The sequence below is a fragment of the Empidonax traillii genome, unplaced genomic scaffold, assembly GCF_003031625.1.
Source record: "Empidonax traillii isolate 1590-97213 ecotype Southwest subspecies unplaced genomic scaffold, ASM303162v1 scaffold217:size1918799, whole genome shotgun sequence".
In the NCBI taxonomy this organism is placed as follows: Eukaryota; Metazoa; Chordata; class Aves; order Passeriformes; family Tyrannidae; genus Empidonax; species Empidonax traillii.
Window position 1 is genome coordinate 477,745 of NW_020955410.1, and position 17,505 is coordinate 495,249.

The window sequence follows — 17,505 nt, forward strand, 5'->3', positions numbered from 1 at the left end:
AATTCCAGGCACTGGAGTGGAGATTCCCTTGGAGTCCACAGTGAAGACCATGGTGGTCGGCAGAGATCCACCTACAGCCCATGGAGGACCTCACGCTGGAGCAGGTGAGTGCCTGAAGGAAACTGTGACCATATAGGATCCCCACGCTGGAACAGGGGAAGAAAGTGAAGAGTCCTCCCCTTGAGATGGAAGGAGCAGCAAAAAAACATGTGATGAATTGGTTGCAACCCCTATTCCTGATGCCCCTGTGCTGGGGGAGAGGAGGTAGACAAAATGGAGAGTGAAGCTGAGCATGGGAAGAAGGGAGAGGTGGGAGGAAGATGTTTTAAGATTTAGTTTTTATTTTTGCACTACCCTACTCCGACTTGCTTGGTAATATGTTAAACTAATTTCCCCAAGTTGAGTCTGTTTTGTCCGTGACAGTAACTGGTGAGTGATCTCTCCCTGTCCTTATCTCAACTCATGAGCCTTTTGTTATATTTTCTCTCCCCTCTTCATCTGGGGGATAGAGTGATAGAGTGGGTGGGCACCTGGCATCCAGCCAGGGTCAACCCACCACAGTCTTTAAACTAATAGTACAAGTAGGTGATCTGCTACTTGATAGATTGCAAAATGTGTTGCATTTTATCCCTGGTTATGAGAATAATTTGATTTGCCTCAGCATAGCTATTAAATAGTTACAGAGAGATTGATTATGGTGGTATGAGGGATTTCACCATTAGTAGCTTTATGAGAGAGGCTCAGAATATAAACAGATTTCATGGCTGTTCCTAAATGGAATATCTGAATATATACCCTTCCTTCTCTACAACCCTCAGCTTGCCACAGAAATTTTTGTCAGAACAGAGATTTCTGTGATTTTCCAGCATTCCTTATCACAACGTGTTGCTGTATTGCCAGCACTGTAACAATGAGGACAGGGTTGCATAAACCACAGGGGAAAAATGCCCAGCATAATGCACTATAATGAATGAAAAAAGGTACAGTGTGTTATGAGCCTGATCCTGTTACGTGATAGATCTCTGTTTGAAGGTTTCATTCTGTACATTTCAGGGAGGATCAGTTCCATCACGTCTGCTAGGAAGTGTTGATATTTATTCTGATTGTGCTCTCTTTCTACCAGTCACTCTTCTAATTAGGAGCAAGACCTGGTACTGGTAACTCATAGCTGCTGTGCAGCTTGAATATAGGAGCGTCTGCAGTGTCTGTGCTTGGGCTGCCAAGTCACATTGCATGAGCTCTGTTCATTCACTGTGCCTGCTAGAATAACTTGTTATGATACTGGACTTCCAAAGAATATATTAACTTCCTGACTCTCTATAGTAATACCATACAGCTGGTTCAAATAAACATTCCAAGCCAGTGCATTTTTCATCTTGAAAAAATAGCAATCCCAAAGAAGTTTTGTGTTTATTCAGCGCTTACTGTCATTGCCTTTGACACTGAGCACAAAATTAATAGTTAAAAAAATTGGAGTTACTCTCTAGGCCTTTGCATTGATTCTCTCTTATTGTTCTTCATTTATTTTGTTGTCCATTGCAGTCAAAAAGAGAGGAAAAACTGCTCATGGCATTAATTTTCTTGAGTTATTGCACTGTTGTGTCTCACTAAAACTTCTTTTTTTTTTTTTTTTTTTTTTACTTTGAATAAAATGCAACCGTTTTTATCTGAACCAGAATCCCTATAAAGAATTCAGGTTGCTCTTGACTTTTACTACCTATTCTGAAATTTCATTGAAATTGGTACAGAAACATGACCAGGTAATTAATTTATCCACGTTAAAGTTTTGAAAATATGTTAGTTTGTCTCTTCAATGATTCCACTGTCAGTTCATTTATTAATATTGCCCTTATCAAAAAAGCTGCTGAAACATTATGACTGAGAACTGCGGGCAAAATCATCATGTAAATAACGGGTATTTTGGCTGTATGAGGAGTGTGGTTTGGTCATATTCGATGACAGTTTTTGTAGTTATACTGTTGTAGATGCACTGACTGTTGGCTTCAGAAAGGGTACACATGATTAAATAAAGAAAGATTTTGCTCCAAATATTGTTCATCCATAACACAGTAATTCCCACCAGAGAAAATGAGATATGTCACAGCCTTCCATTTCTATTTCTTACTGCCATTTATTAAGTAATTTCCTCATGAAAATGGTTTGATGTGTGAGGTTTCTGAGTTGTTTTCTTGTAGTCTAAGATGTAATTATGGAAATATGTATGGATAGAATTATGGAAAATACTGTGTGCGTCCATAATTTTCTGAATTTTGTTTTAATTTGTTGGGCTAATTACAAGGAAAAACTTTATAGTTCCAGTAAGTTGTGGAATAATCAGAGTTATTTGAATGCATCTAATACCCAGTTTTAAGGAGTTTTCAAAAACTGACACTAGTTTTGATCTCTCATCAATTGCCAGTGACGTAAATGGGAATATGTCCCTGATTCTAGTGGGAGCAGGAGTAGTTGATAGTTTTTCATTGTTATATCACAGATGAAGAAGGCAATTGTGTATGCAAGACTTACAGTGATGTCAGATCTGCATTTTTATATGTTTTGTTACAGTCTGTGAATAACTGGACCGTACAGATATAAATCTGTCTTTGATTAAGATAAATTATTCTGGTGCCCCCTTATAAGATTATTTTACATTAACAGAGTTATCATTGACAAGTACAGAATCATTCTGATTTATAGTATTTTCTGAAAAATGTACACAACTGTGAAAAATGCCAGCTTGCGTCTGGAAGTGAGGGTTAGATGCAGCTTCTTTTTATTCTACCTCTGCATTAAGGAAAACTATTTTGGCTGTTACTGTTCACATAGTCACGTAAATTTGCTTTTTTCAGGCACCTATTCAAAATTTACAGATAAGATTTTACGACCAGAAGCGAGGCAGTATTGTAAAACTGCAGTATTAGACAAAGTACATAGGAACATTCTGAACCCCCAAATGCTATGTTAAGGTCACACACGTTTTAAATTAGGAGCCTCTGTTCTCACTCATAAATGTCTCAAACTTTCAACTTCTGATCTGAAAGTTTTGGTGGTTGAATATTGTAACAGTAGCCATTGGAATTAGTAGATACTGACCCTTGTGCCATATGACAGGGTATATGTAACTGTTCGTGACCTCGACCATGTTCATGTGACTGAAGCGAAGAAATTAAGGTTAGTCTGTCATTAGAGCTCCTGCATGCCAGAACTTTATCCTGAAGATATAGGTGACTCATTTTTAATTAGTTTACCAATATAAAATATACTTACATAAAGAATAATATTAGATTTAGATAATTTTCTCCCCATTGATATGACATCTATTGTATTCATAAGCACGAGGAAGGCAAAACATAGCTCAGTCTTACTGCCTTCAAGTGTGTGTTTGTTACCAGTGTCTGAGCATTTATCTTTTATGTTTTCAGCTTAGATTTTTGAAAATTATTTCTGGTATTGTTTCTTTGTTGTTTTTCTTTTGTTCTTACTATCTGCAAGACATGTAACATGACAAGCACTGAGCATCTCTTTATGTGGAGCATTCTAGGAAATAGAGAGTTATAAATATGTATGTTTGATGATAATATGGAACTCTGACAAAGATATTCTTGCCAGTATTTTTTGGAAGTGACCATACAAAGCTATGGTTTATTGAAATAATGGTAAAAATAACATTGTAAAAATGTACAAGTTACAGAAATTTTCAAAAATACAAAAATTGTTCTAGTCCCGGGTAGAAAAGCTATTCTTTGAAATCTTCAGAGAAAAATATCCCTCTGTCTCCCTATCCCCCAAGATCCATTTTCTGCAAAGCTCTTTCAGTGTGAGAGAGGATAGAGTTTCGCAACAGTTTATTGCTAGATTTACAATGCTGGCGACAAAAAACGAGATAGACTTCTCCCAGGAACTGATCTCTGGTCGGGTTAATGGATTACATGGGCCAGACTATATCTGTGACTAGTCCTTACGCAGTAATGCTGCTGAAAATGCCTATGAGATCCAGGCTCAGGAAACTGTTTCTGGGAGCCCAGCACCCCAGCCCTCTGGGTAACCTCTCCAATGGAGCAGAAATAAGACAGGGTCATGCTTATGCCTCCACAGTGACACAAAAGTAGGCAGAACAGCTTCCTAAAGGTGCTTGAAGCCAACATTTTTCCTACGTCAGTCTGATTATGGAAAGATTGACCCTTTTGCAATTACTACTAACTTGTATTGGTTTGAAACAACCATCGTCAAGCCTACTGGGCGGCTCATGGAAGGCTGATTGTTCAGCTGTGAATTTTGATATTACTGATTGGATTTTATGATGTTATCCCTTGTTCCTTACATAGCACATTAGCTGAAATTGGCAGGATGTGGATTTGACATTTTGAAACTCTTAATTATATATAATTTTAAATATTTTTCAGAGGACCTCTGCTGCAGCAAAAGGCAAAAACAGTGGCTGAAATGGTTTGGTGCATTAAATTGGGTGGGTTTTTTTGTCCCTGGTGAGTACAATAAGATCACCGTGCCCCAAAATCTTTACAATACGACCTAACTGGTTTTTAGAACCTTGCTGCTGCTGCTTGATCTCACTGCCAGTGACACTGGTGGCAAAATGCCTTTTTTGTTGTCTTTGCCAAAATCAGGATTGGGCTGCCCAATGCCTGCAGCACAGAAATTGAGTGGCTCCTCAGAGTCACTCTGGGTGTACAGTGGTTTTTCACTCTCCTTTGTCTCAAAAGGCTGCACTGAGGGCTTCTCCCCAGGGGAGTCCCATGATGGTGACTATCAGGGTGCGCTCCTAGGTGGGATCAGCAGCTCCATGTGCAGGGCTCAGGCGTGCAGAGGGCTCATCTGTACCTTTTTTGTTAGCAAAGCACAGAAGTTTGTTAAATCCAAACCTATTACCATCCCTCCAGCTCAGTGGTTCTATGGGAAATTATTTGGAAAACAATTACACAAGATGCCACCTCAGGCAAATCATATAAAATTAAAAGAAAGGGTACAGTGACATATCATCAAATTTCATGTCAGTAGGAAGTTTTAAAATCCCCAACCTTATGGAATTTGTGTGGTTCAGTGGCTGGTCATGAGGGGAAAACGTATGGTAATCCCACACAGAAATAAATGTGACTGAATCCTGTTTGCTTTCAAATAATTGCATTTATTTACATCAGTTTAACCTCCATTTAAAATGTCATGTATATCTCAGCTAGATTAATGCATGTGAAAAAACAAGCCTCTGTGGGAAGTGTTTCAAGTAAGCAATTTGTTTTGCTTGTAATTAATGGATTCTTACCTAAAGTACAAGTTATAAATAAAAATAAACTAACTGTGAGTGGTAGTTTGCTGCTGTCATTCAAATAGTGGACAGTTGGGTAATTACAGACCATCAAAGAACCACTGCACTGCTGATTATTATCCTTTAAGAATTTGCCAGCTTTTTGTCGTTCAAAAGAAACTTGCATTGAAGTCTTTAAATATATGCTATTAATAAAATAAACCTATTAAGTGGTGTGATGGCTGGTATTTACAGCTCACACAGGGGAACAAGTCACCTTTCCTTTGTTGCTTTGTCTGATACAGAATACCACATCGTGAAATTGGCAGCCAGATCTCATTTAGCCACGTGTATCTGTGTCTATACTGGGGGCTTAATTCTGTAAATGTGTAAGCAGCTTGACTAAGATGAGAAGCTTTGGAGCAGAGTTGGACTGCAGTCCTGAAGAAAGTTACTTGAGTGTTTGTAAGGCCAGATCCTGAAAATGTCAGAAAGTCTATATGCATGAACATTGTGTGCAAACTTCTGAACTGAAAACAAAATGTATCAGCGAGGCAGGTGTTGGCAATAATTGCATCTGCTCTGAACTACAAATGTGTATAACTACTATCACATTTTTATACATGTACTTATTCCATGTGTTGTTAAGATTTGTTAATTAAAAATACTTATGAATAATATCTTGATGTTTATTTACAGTAATTAATACTAAACAAGCCATTAGGCACAGAATTATTTTTCACAGTTGTGATTCTCAATTTTTTTAATATCAAAATGATCAAAACTTACATTGCCATGGTAATTTTAGTTAAAAACTGGACTTAGGATGAAAATGATGTTATAGATATCCCTTTTCCTCATAGAAGTAAACCTGTATTTAATACCTCCTGAACCATGATCCTCATATTGACTAGAAGTAACGTTAGAAGCATAATATTCAAAAATGTGTTTATGTACAGAGTAGTGCTGGAGGTAGTGAACTTTTTGTCTTGGGGGAGAAGGGCAGATGCAGCACAGAGCTGACTGGAATAGGTTTCCATCAGAAGTGCTGCAGAGCTCTCAAAGCACGTCAGGATTCAACATCGCTGTGCTCGTGTGCCTATAAGCCCTGCACAGACAGCAGACACATCGTCTCCAGTAAGGAGGCATCCCCCACCTCAGCTGATCTATATGGTTTGTCTGCCCGTTTGTCTCGTGTTTATATCAGAATGAAAGAGCCACTCCTGCATCTTTCATTCATAATACTTACGCGAGGTTGGATTGATCATCTGAGTAACATTTCCAGGATGGGGATTGTAAACATCTGTAAATAGAACACCAAAATGATAAATAATACAAAACCAACGCTATATACTGTGCTCCTTAGCTGCTTTCACGGAGCCAAACTCTAACAATCATTAAGGGATGTAAAAAAATATAGAGATACATTGTTTATGTGAAAGGTCAGTTGCAGTCCATGGTTACTTTTAATTCATTGAATTGTTTTCAGCAGGCATATCTCTATGTAGCATAATCTCTTGCCCATTTTCAGCAAAACATCCCTAAATTCATCATACATGAGAACAGAGCTGGAGGAAGAGGAAATGAACAATTTTCTAATTTATGCAATTGAAGAGAAATATGGGGGGTTCTTTAATGACTATTGGCTTATGAAATACGAATTATCTGTACCTACTAAGCTGCAAAAGCCTGCTGAAGATGGAAGAAATGCTACTTTTTTTTTTTAAAGGTTTCTGTAGTCTTGTGAGGTTAGTTTTGTTATAAATCTGCTTGTGTGTCACTGAACTGGAGGCTGCTATTTGTAAAGGAGCATAAATATAATTTTTGTCATTAATATCATCATTCTTTTTGACATGTTTTGGCTTGATGGCTTGGGCATAATATTGTAACAAGCTTTAAAAAATCCTAAGTTAAAATCAAGGAATTTCAGAAAATTGTCTATTTCAAGGTTGTTTGAAAATCTAACTGAGAACCACTGATTTTAACATTACAATTGTGTTGATTATCTTAATTAAAAAAAAAACAATTGAAGATTTCCAGGTACATTGACAGACTCATGCATACGTATGGGTTTGGGGCTTTTTTGGGTGAGGGAAGGCACGTGACTGTTGTTGGGGTTTTCTTTAAATAAACTACAAAGACTTAGAAGTACGGCATATGTGATCATATTTCTTTATATTTTGTATTTACCCTTAGTGGAAACTGAGACGATGTACAGGATAATAACATATAGTATGGGAATACAGAAAGAGCTAATGGTACCACAATTACAGCTTGGCTGTACGGAAAACTGAAAATGCTGGATTGTGTTATTTTGCAAAATACATAGTTGTAATCAGTTGTAATGCTGGGTGATTAGGTGCCTCTTCAGTAGCAACCGGGATGTGTTGCAGTGTGTGTTTATTAATATACCATTTTTTCTTGAGGTAGAATTTTATTTATTTATAATAATTATTTGGAGGTAGTAAATGACTGCAACACAAACTTGAGGAAATCTAGAAAGGCTTTTACGTAATGAAGGAAAAGTGAGAGAAGAGAAGGGAAAAGGAATACTTTTAGACCTTTCAGGCCTAGAGGGTTCCTGGGCAGGTGAAAAATGAGATTTTACATGTTGACTGACTGTTCTTGGGCTTATTATTAGGGCTCTACATGAAGGCCTCAAGGAGAAAGAAGAGGACTTTGGTATTGACAGAATGTGCTGCAGTGCACAGCCTGTGTTTCCTTTTCCTGGTAGGATTATGCTGTATGTGAACGTCAGTGTTCTGTGTAGCAGCAGAGATGTCTGAAAGGAAGATCCCTTCCCCTAGGAGTGGCACATCTCCGTAAATGTTCTGGTCTCTTGAGCCAGGGGAATTTTGACCAATATTTATTAAACATTGGAGATGTGATCTTTTCTGTTGCTTTTTGTTAAATACTGAGTGTGATTCTGAATTTAGGGGCACGTTTTCATCTTATTCACAGTTAGTGAATTGCATGGATGTGGAGAAGGAAAGAGATTTAGCTTGTGTATGCCTCTGAAATAATTGATAGTATAGTCTAATAATAGTTATAATAAAGTCCTTCTGAAGTTGCTCATAGCAAGGCTAATGGCAAAAGAGGATTGTGGCACCTCATAACACCCTTTTATGGACCAGCTTAGCTATATTAAATGTTCAAACAACAGTCTTTGTACACTGTATTCCTACTTTAAGACACGTATCATGCTTTAATTTTACCTTTCATTTCCTTAGTGGATGATGCTATAGAGAATTAAGATAACGTGCAGTCATCTGTCCAGTTTCCCTCTTATAACCATGTTGTGTATTATACTCTCAGACCCCACATAGTTCTGTGGGAGATTATCCAAGAAATGATAAATTCTTGGTAGAAGCCATCAAAGTATCATTGCTAGTTTGTAGCCACCAAGGAGACCCTCATATCTCTTTCACTGCCACTGCATTCTTGATTAGCCTGCAAAATACTGAAGCTGTACTGATTGCAAATATTTAGGGATAAAAAGAGAAACATGGTCCTCAAAGATATTTGCAGTCCTCTCTCCTCTGTTAGAGATCTTTCTTCCCCGGTATTTCTCTGGCTGTCTTCTCCCTGTTGCATACTGCAGGCTGATGAGTTCATCTGAGGGTTCTGGAATGATGGACTGCCTCACTCTGCTGGGGCCAGCAGTCACCAAAAACCTGAGGCAGATGAAGGAGAATGCTTACATAAAGATTGCTTGATTGCTTTTGCACACACGTGCATTCTGACAGAAATTATACGAAGCAAAACTCATTTCCTGTTTGTCTATGTTTCCAGTAATTTTTATTTAAAAATTAAATGATCCAGACAACAAGGTCTGAAACAGTCCTGCCTAAGATTCCACATTACTGGCTGATATTCCAGTCCCATCAGAAAACATAGCTGCTGAAATCCCAGTGAGTTCTGCCTCAATACTCATGGGTTCTCCTGTTACAAGAACACTGTACAGACAAGCTAAAATACAAGACCTGACAAAAATCTTAGCTTGTCGGTCCATTCAGATGAGGGCTGAAAAGCAACTTTGCAAATGCAGAACAGTAAATTACACAACAAAACAATTATCTGCAAATTCAGCAAGTTACTTCTCGCTGTCCCTTCTCCAGGAAGTCTTTGCTTAGTAGAGATGTTGGCACATACAGGTGGTTTCTGCCTGGTTAGTGTACAGTTAGTTCTCTGCCTGGTACTTAAGCTGAAATCATTAACATGTGTCTTGTGTGTTACCTGAATGAAAGGCTAGTTCACGGGTTATTACTGCCCATTTTTTCTCTTTGCTCCTGCACTTCCCTGTTTCGATTACAAATCCCCCTCCAGGCACAAAGCAAGCTGGACACCTACAGTGCAGCTAAAGAGTTATTTGTTCCCTAGGTGGACACTAATGAATGACTGCAGTGCTGCCCTGAGTGAGGGGGTCCCCACTATTAAAGTTTAATAGAAAGATCTGAGAAACTGGGGGCCAAGAGGAGGAGGAGGAGACAGGGAGCTGTGAGTAACTCTAAGTGCCTTCTCTGTTCCTTTGCTATAGTGGAGATTATACCATCCATTAGGACAGGAGCAACAGGAGAGAGGTCAGTTCCCTCTGTGTTCTCCTTTTCCCTTCAGTCTCATTGAAGGCAAACTGTTGAAACTGCAAAAATATGTCAGTTCCTTTCCACTGTAATATCTCTGAATCTCAGCAGGAATATGGCCTGTCTCAAAAATGAGCTAATTCAGATTTCCTTTCACTTTTTTGGTTTTTTTTATCCTTTCATTTCCCTCCCAGTCCTCTTTGTTCTCCTTTTTTTTTTTTCCCTAGCTGCCTCTTTTTTCTTTACTCTTCATACTCTAATCCTTCTCTACCTCATATCTTGAAGACTTGGTATTAGTATATTTAATTTGAGGATGTATTTTAATTTGGTTGTATTTTAATTTCTTTGGTTGTATTTTAATTTCTTTATTTTCTTTAATTTCTTTATATTTAATTTTCTTATACTTCTTTAATTTCTTTAATTATTTTTAAATATTCCAGCGCGCCCATGAATTCCTGTCTGTGCTAAGTGATCATATAGTATAATAGAACAGTGGAAGTACATCATCCCTTATTTCAACCGAAGTAAGTATAAACCTCTTCAATTTTTCTCTCTCCCACTGACTTGTAGGAAAGTAATATATAGTTTTAGTTTTTCTTTTAATTTTTGATCTAGGCCCCATTACTGTGACATCTGTCTGTGTCTGAGACCATTTGAAGAAAAGAGATTGATTATAAGAGAAAGATCCTCTAGTTTCTCTCTGCTGTGGATTACTAAGAATATTCTGAATATCTCTTACATAATATTTATAAGGAACAAGATGAACCTCTTGTATACCATTCCTTTTATAATTCCAAGAAGAAGGTTTTTCTTGCAAGTTCAGACCACCAGGGTGTTTGGTATCCTGGGGTCCTGCAGGATTCTGCTCACATTGCAAGGGACAGCCAGGGAACAGCAATGGAAGAAGCCTCCTTGCACCAGAAGTGTTTGAGAGAGTTAGAATTCTCCTGGAGATAACTGTAAACATAGGAATTAAACTTTTTTTCATGTTGAGATATCAGAACCTCCCTCACTTTTGGCAATAGTTATAGGATTAGAAACTTCTGCTAGTATAATACATGTAGCTGCAGAAACTAAAATATAATGGCTTCTCCATTGTTCTTTGGAGCCCCAGTGCCATCTGTCATGCAGAGCTTTTTTAGAAGTCAATATAAGAATATTTTGAGTCTGCAAAGGCACCCTAAAAAGAGCACTGATACCTGACTTTGATTCATTATTTACTCTTTGAAACAGTCTGATTAAGAAAAGGCCTCCAGAAGTGGTGTTGCCAATACAACCTGTCAGCACAGGTTTCTTCACATTGTTGCCTGGACAAATGTGTCAGATTCCTGTTTGGAAATGTCTGGACCGGATCCACAAAGCTTACTTTTGCTTTCCTTTCTCACTGTCTTTCCTTCAAACACTATTGTTCTGGCCGAATTATAGCACTTAGACAGATATAAACCTGACTGATGTGGTCACCTGCAAAATAACTTGGAACTGAGGTAGATGTTTTCTGGAGAGATTTTCAAGGAGGTTTGCTTTCTTCAGCATTACAAGGATACAAAATTTGCGGTCTTCTCATTTTTCAACAAACAGTGGGTTTGAGTCTAGTCTAAAAATTGTCCTTTATTTTTCCCCCTCTAAAATTTAACCTACTTAAGAAAAGACTTTTATGCCATGCTAGTAATCAGGTTGCACTTCAAGAGAACACATGCTTTCATATTGGTCTTAATACAGCTGCTTTCCTGAACTGAGGCCTACGTTTAGAATTTAAATCTGAATCCTGGGCTTCACAAACTGCTAAAATAGTTTGCTGCTCCTGAAAAAAACAGCCTGGAAACTACTGTGCTTTCCTGTATGTTATATAGAGACAACATTAAAGTTCAATTGCATAAGACCCATTATTATTATTTTCATAATATTCACTATTATTTTAAGAACTCTTAGGCCTTCTTAATATGTGCAGTTCAAATAATCTGCAAGGAAAGGAAATCTCTCCTTTTCTTTACCATAATAATAAGAAGTGCTTGAAATAAGTAAGTGCTATGTGAGAAGTATCATTATTACTCTTCTTGGTGTTATATTTTCCACTTCTTAAAACAGTAAAGTTTTCTTCTTTTCATTTACGATCGCATGGCTCTTTGTTGGATGTTTTCTTTTTTTGTTTGTGTTTTTGTTTGTTTGTTGTGTGTTTTTTGGGGCAGGTTGTGTGTGGGTTTTCTTGGGTTGGGGTTTTTTTTGGAGGGGGGTTGTAAACCATTGAACTGACTGCCATAATGATTACACTCCTTTCAGCCGTCACTCAGAGCAGATAGATTGCAGGGAATGGCAATGCAAAATTCCCCTTGCAGTATATCAGGCGACATCTGAAGATTCATTCCAAATGTAGCCTTCTCTATTTGGTTTGGGGTTTGGTTTTTGGGGTATTTTTCCCCACAGCTTCAGAGTGTTCTTTAATTTTGTAACAAGTCACACTGAAATGAATTTTTGTCTCTCCTGAACATGAGGTAAATGCGACTATACATTTCCTGATCCAGGCAGCCTATGCCATTTCCTTTTGGTAAACGTGGTTATGGAGGTTGGAGGTTTACCCAACAGTCTGCAATTAGTAATAACCCAAGATTTCTGGATTTTCTCATCTAGCCATTTATGTGCGACTTGCATTACATAAGAAGCCAGAGCTAAGTGAACTAAATAGCTCAGTAAAATACTATTGTTCAGTCTTGTTATTTGCTTTTAAGTAAGTTGATCCTATTTCGAGGTGTGTCCTTTCAGTTATGACACTTTTCTGATTTTATTAACAGACCCGAGAATAGAAGTGATTGGTTAATAAAGTTTTAAAAAAAAATATGGTAAAGCCACCTTTATATCTGAAAAGCAGCAAATCTGTATACAAACAACTGAACCCCCCTCCCAAATGCATTTTATTTGAAGAATAAAAGAAAAGAAGTCTTGCAATTAGTCAAGAAAAAACTGTCAATACCTCCTTCTTCCAACTTTTGGAATCCTTCTTCAGGAATAATGCTTTTCATGGTTTGATGCTTGCAGCTCCATAACGTAAAATATTTTGTCACGGAAATCTTATTCTCTGCCCGTATTAATTCTAATAGCAATGTTGAATTATATTAGCTGTTCATTTGTCTTAATGTACTAGTTCTTGTAAGGACTAGAATCATATTTTTCCAAGGAAAACACAAGAAACCTTTGGATGGTAAGCTGTGCATTTAGAGACTTCTGTTACGAAGTAAGCAATCAGAAATGTCATTGGGCAGAAAATGAGTAGCTGTTCCAAAATTTTTTGTGACTATGAATCTTTGTAGTTTGGGCTGAGTTGTAACTTGAGACCTGACAAATAAATGACCAAACCCAATACACGATAGTAAAAAAAGTCAGTGCATGTGCTTGTTGGGGGAAAATGGTCCTTTCCTGTGTGAAACTGTAGAAATAGAGTTGTTAATGAGTAATTCTGTGATATAAGTGGAAAAATTCTTTTGTTTCTGCTGTATCCTGTTGAGTTGATTTTAGGAATAGTTCTGTGTGAATAACTAGATTTATTTTTCTGAACAGTAGATAAACATACGGTATGTTTATAAATCTCATAAGCAACACCAGAGTCACCTCTGTCCTCTAGTAACTTTCTCTGACATTCAAGAAACAAAGTCTACATCTGAAGAAGGTCACAGATGTCATAGCAATGAACATTTAAGTTCACAGATCTAAAAATAAGATATTAAATATTATAAAATATAAAATACTTCTAATGACATAGTATAATATTTTAATGCATTAATATACAATATATTATTATAAACTAATTTTTGTTAAAATATAAACCAAATTATAATCCATAACTAATATAATAATGGTATTTAAATTGTATACACTAGATAGTGCAAAAAATTAAGCCACTGTAGATACGATCCACAACAGTGTATCAAGGAACAGAGCTGTCCAGAAATTAAGAACAAAACACTGATAGGGAGGACGATTAATCTGAAGTAGCAACCCTTTCTGATTTCTGAATGCCTTAAACACTATTTCCTTTCTACTGAAGATACAGTCAGAAACCTAGATAGGGAATCTTTTCCATATGCAGAGCAGTGATAGATAATGTCGCCCTCTGCTACGATGGCTCACTGGTCAGTGCTTCAACAGTCAGCCAAGGTCATCCATGTTCAGATCTTTTGCCGATCTGTGGGTTTCAAGCTTGAAGGGGTAACATTTAGTGTTATGTATGTTCTTTTTATTTTCTTTTCTTTTTTACCTTGTAAGACTTTAAGTGAAAGACTCTGAGATTCAGTGAGGAAGACTGCTGGGAAAAAAGGTGCCAAATGACTCTGTAGCCTCACCTGCAGCACTCCTCTCACTGTCCCAGTGCACTGAGAAGGCAGCCTTGGATGCTTCATGCCAGGTCCTGTGCTCCTCTCAGACATTTCAGCATTAGAGTTTGTGTTCAGTCTCAACACAGCAAAGACCCTTTTTAGATATGGTCTCTAGACACAGAGTTCGAAAATAGTCTACAATTCATTAGAAGTCACGTGAATATTCATGTGTATAAAGTAAAACACTTCAGGGCCCAAAATCCACACCCAAACTACCAGTGTGTGGGTTAGGCCTTTGGGCAGACTGCAGTCTTGCTAGTTCCACTAAATACCAAGTTGCTTGAGTATAAAATCACCATTTGCTTGTCCTCTTACACAGAGAAAACAGAAGTGGCTCAGCCTGTGAACTGATTCTTCTGACCCTGAGAATAGCAGAGGTCTGGATAGAAAAATATGCAGCAGTGGGAGTGATGCCCCAAAAATCAGTCTTTAAAATAATTATTTTAATTACTTTTGAGAGCTTACATACCTTGTCTTTCTCCTCCACATTTTAAAATAAGTTGGTCAGTAAGATACTAACAATGGACAATAAAAGAAAAAAGAGTAGTACTGCAATAATGCTGGTGTTTGGGTAGGGCTTTTCAAAGTATTGGAAAAATTGGAGAGGCTGAGCTGTGATCACTAAACGGGCAGCCTGAAGTTACTCGCTGGACTGAGGAATGCTGTTAGACAGTGTTGAAGAGCAAAGTATTGTACAAAATGTAAGACTGACTGGTTTCAGGAGTGAGCTGGGAGTTCTTGGTTGTGGATGTGCAGAGACCAGGAGATAACCAGCATCTGCTTGGGAAGCACCTGTCCCTGTGTTGTGGGTGTCATGTGCCTGCTCAGCTCCACAGGCTTTTAGTGGGCAGAAGAGCCACCAGGCAGAGCTTCAGGGAGACACGGGGACAGAATGAAGCAACTGATATTGTAAGACTTCAAAGATATTCAAACAGTATCAGTATGTAAAAGCAAAGGGGAAACATCTGTTCAGATTCAGATATGAAGCTTTGTACTTGCAGAGCTGTAGGTATAGATTTACTGTAAGGTAATGTGGGAAGCACATTTTGATAGAACAATAATAGCAACATTGGCTTTTCTTCTTGGCCGTTTTCAGTCACTTAGAAGAGTAAATATACTTTACCTACATACATGCAGAGGGTTGCTGCCTGTTTTAGACAGTTTAACTGTTCCCTGTAGCTGCTTAAAATTAACTTTTAAATATTAGTAGGGCGATTTTGCCATGACATTTGGGAATCATTATATAATTTGCTATAATATTTGGGAATTATATTATTATGTGCAATGCATGAATTAGCAGTTGCCAAGAAGAAGCAGTTTTAACTCTGACTCTTGAATATATAAAAAAAAAAAAAAAAAAAAAAAAAAAAAAAAAAAAAAAAAAAAAAAAAAAAAAAAAAAAAAAAAAAAAAAAAAAAAAAAAAAAAAAAAAAAAAAAAGAGTGCTGCTGTGAACAATGATTTTGGGAATTTTTGGGAATTAGTCTTCTATGTTGGGTAGGAGAAGAGAAGTCGCCGTTCCGACTGTTTTCTCAGCATTCTTCCAGCACGCCGCAAGGTTTAGGAGCCCTCGCTCGCCGGGTCCGTGGTGGCCGCCGGTTGCCAGGAGAGGGGCGAGGAGGCGGCGAGGACTCGGCGCCGCAGCTCATGAGGAGCAGGGCGGGAAGCGCTACCGTAGGAGTCTCTGTGGCGCAATCGGTTAGCGCGTTCGGCTGTTAACCGAAAGGTTGGTGGTTCGAGCCCACCCAGGGACGGGTTCCCCTTTTGGCTCGGCGCCGCCCCCGCCGCCGGCCGTCGTTTTGTGCGTGTGCGCCGGGGGAGGATGTGAGATTAGCGCCGGCGGCGCTGCAGGCGCCGCGTGTTGCCGGGCAGGGGGGCCCCCGGCGGGGAGCGCGGCGGCGGCGGGGCCGCGCCCGCCCTCAGCCCTGGCACAGAGCAGCTTCCCTGCTCACGCCGTCCCAGCTGCTGCGGGGCCAGACGGCCGTGTGTCCCTCCGTCACCCGGAGAGGGGTGCGGGACACCTGGGACCTGCTGCTCCCTGTCCCCGGAGAAGCGGGTGCTGTGAGCGGCCCCAAGCGCCGCCGGCTCGGTCCCGAGGCTGGAGGGGAGCCGAGTGGCCGGGAGTTTGTGCATCCCCTGCTCTCGCGGCGGGAGGTGCGAAGGAAAATCCCGTCTTGGAGCTGCACGGTGACGATTAGCGATGCTGCCGGGCGATGGGGGTTTGCTCCGCCAGGCGTTCGCGGCGCTCCAGCACTCGGGCGATCGCCAGTGGACAGCGTGGGGGGGAGCCGAAGCTCGGGGGCAAACGCTGTTTGCGAGGAGGATTATTGCGATTACTGCCGGGTACGACTATCGCCGGCGTTCCGCGGTGTGAACGGGCAGAACGGCGGCCCCGTCTCTCCCCGGCGGACGAAGCCCGCACAGCCGGGGTGAAGCAGGAGTGAGGGGCCCGGGATCCCGGTGGCAGAGCCGCTGCGGGGCCCCCACGGTGTCCCCAGGGCCCGGCGGGTAGGACCGGGACACCGCCATGCCCTACGGGTCCCTCTCCGCCCGAGGCGGGACGTGCTCCAGGCCCGTTCCCTACTGGCAGGAGGCGCGGCCGCTCCGGGCTTGCCCTGCCCGCACGAAGCCGCTTTGCATAAATGAATGTTAAAAGCAATTACGCTGGGAGCTTCGCCTAAACGTGTCAATTAGAAGTTGGCACCTTCGCCGTATCCGAGCCCGAGAGCCGATTCCAACGAGCGCTCCGGTCGCGTGAAATCCGGCTGCCTTCCAGCCCGACCTCTGCCAGCTCTGCGAGGATCTATTTACAGCTTATAGAAAACAAGATCCGTATTAAAAATGCCCCTTCCCCAGCGAAGCTGTATTTCACAGATCTTTCTGTTCAACCTCCTGGTTTGAATAAGGGATACAGCCCTCTTAAAGGTCAGGCTGTGCCATTGATTTACCATCGATGACAAGATACGGCCCTCGCTAGCCAAGATACCGCAGAAAAGACATGTATTTAGAAACACCAAAGAATCTTTTGAAAGTAGTAAACCCTAAATCGTTGATGTGATGGCATATTTTTTTTCCTGTCATCCACATCTTTTTCATTTCAGTAAAACATTTTGAAAAATTGGCAGCCGTGTGCTAACCATCAGGGGAGGTGTAGCTCACCTCCCACCTCCCACCGTTAGCCACCCTTAACCCGTAAATATTTCCCACTGATCGGGAGAATTTTATTTTAACTAAGGTGATTCAAGTAAATCCGCTTCTCGATATTTCCACGTTGTTTGCAGTGCCGGATGAATTCAGCCCGG

At 39.9% G+C, this 17,505-nt stretch overlaps 1 non-coding gene across 1 annotated transcript; it reads left to right on the forward strand.

The window, feature by feature from the left end:
• Positions 1-15,883: 15,883 nt before the first annotated feature.
• Positions 15,884-15,957, forward strand: TRNAN-GUU. Its single transcript has one exon. It is a non-coding gene; the product is annotated as a tRNA-Asn (tRNA).
• The last annotated feature ends 1,548 nt before the right edge of the window (positions 15,958-17,505 follow it).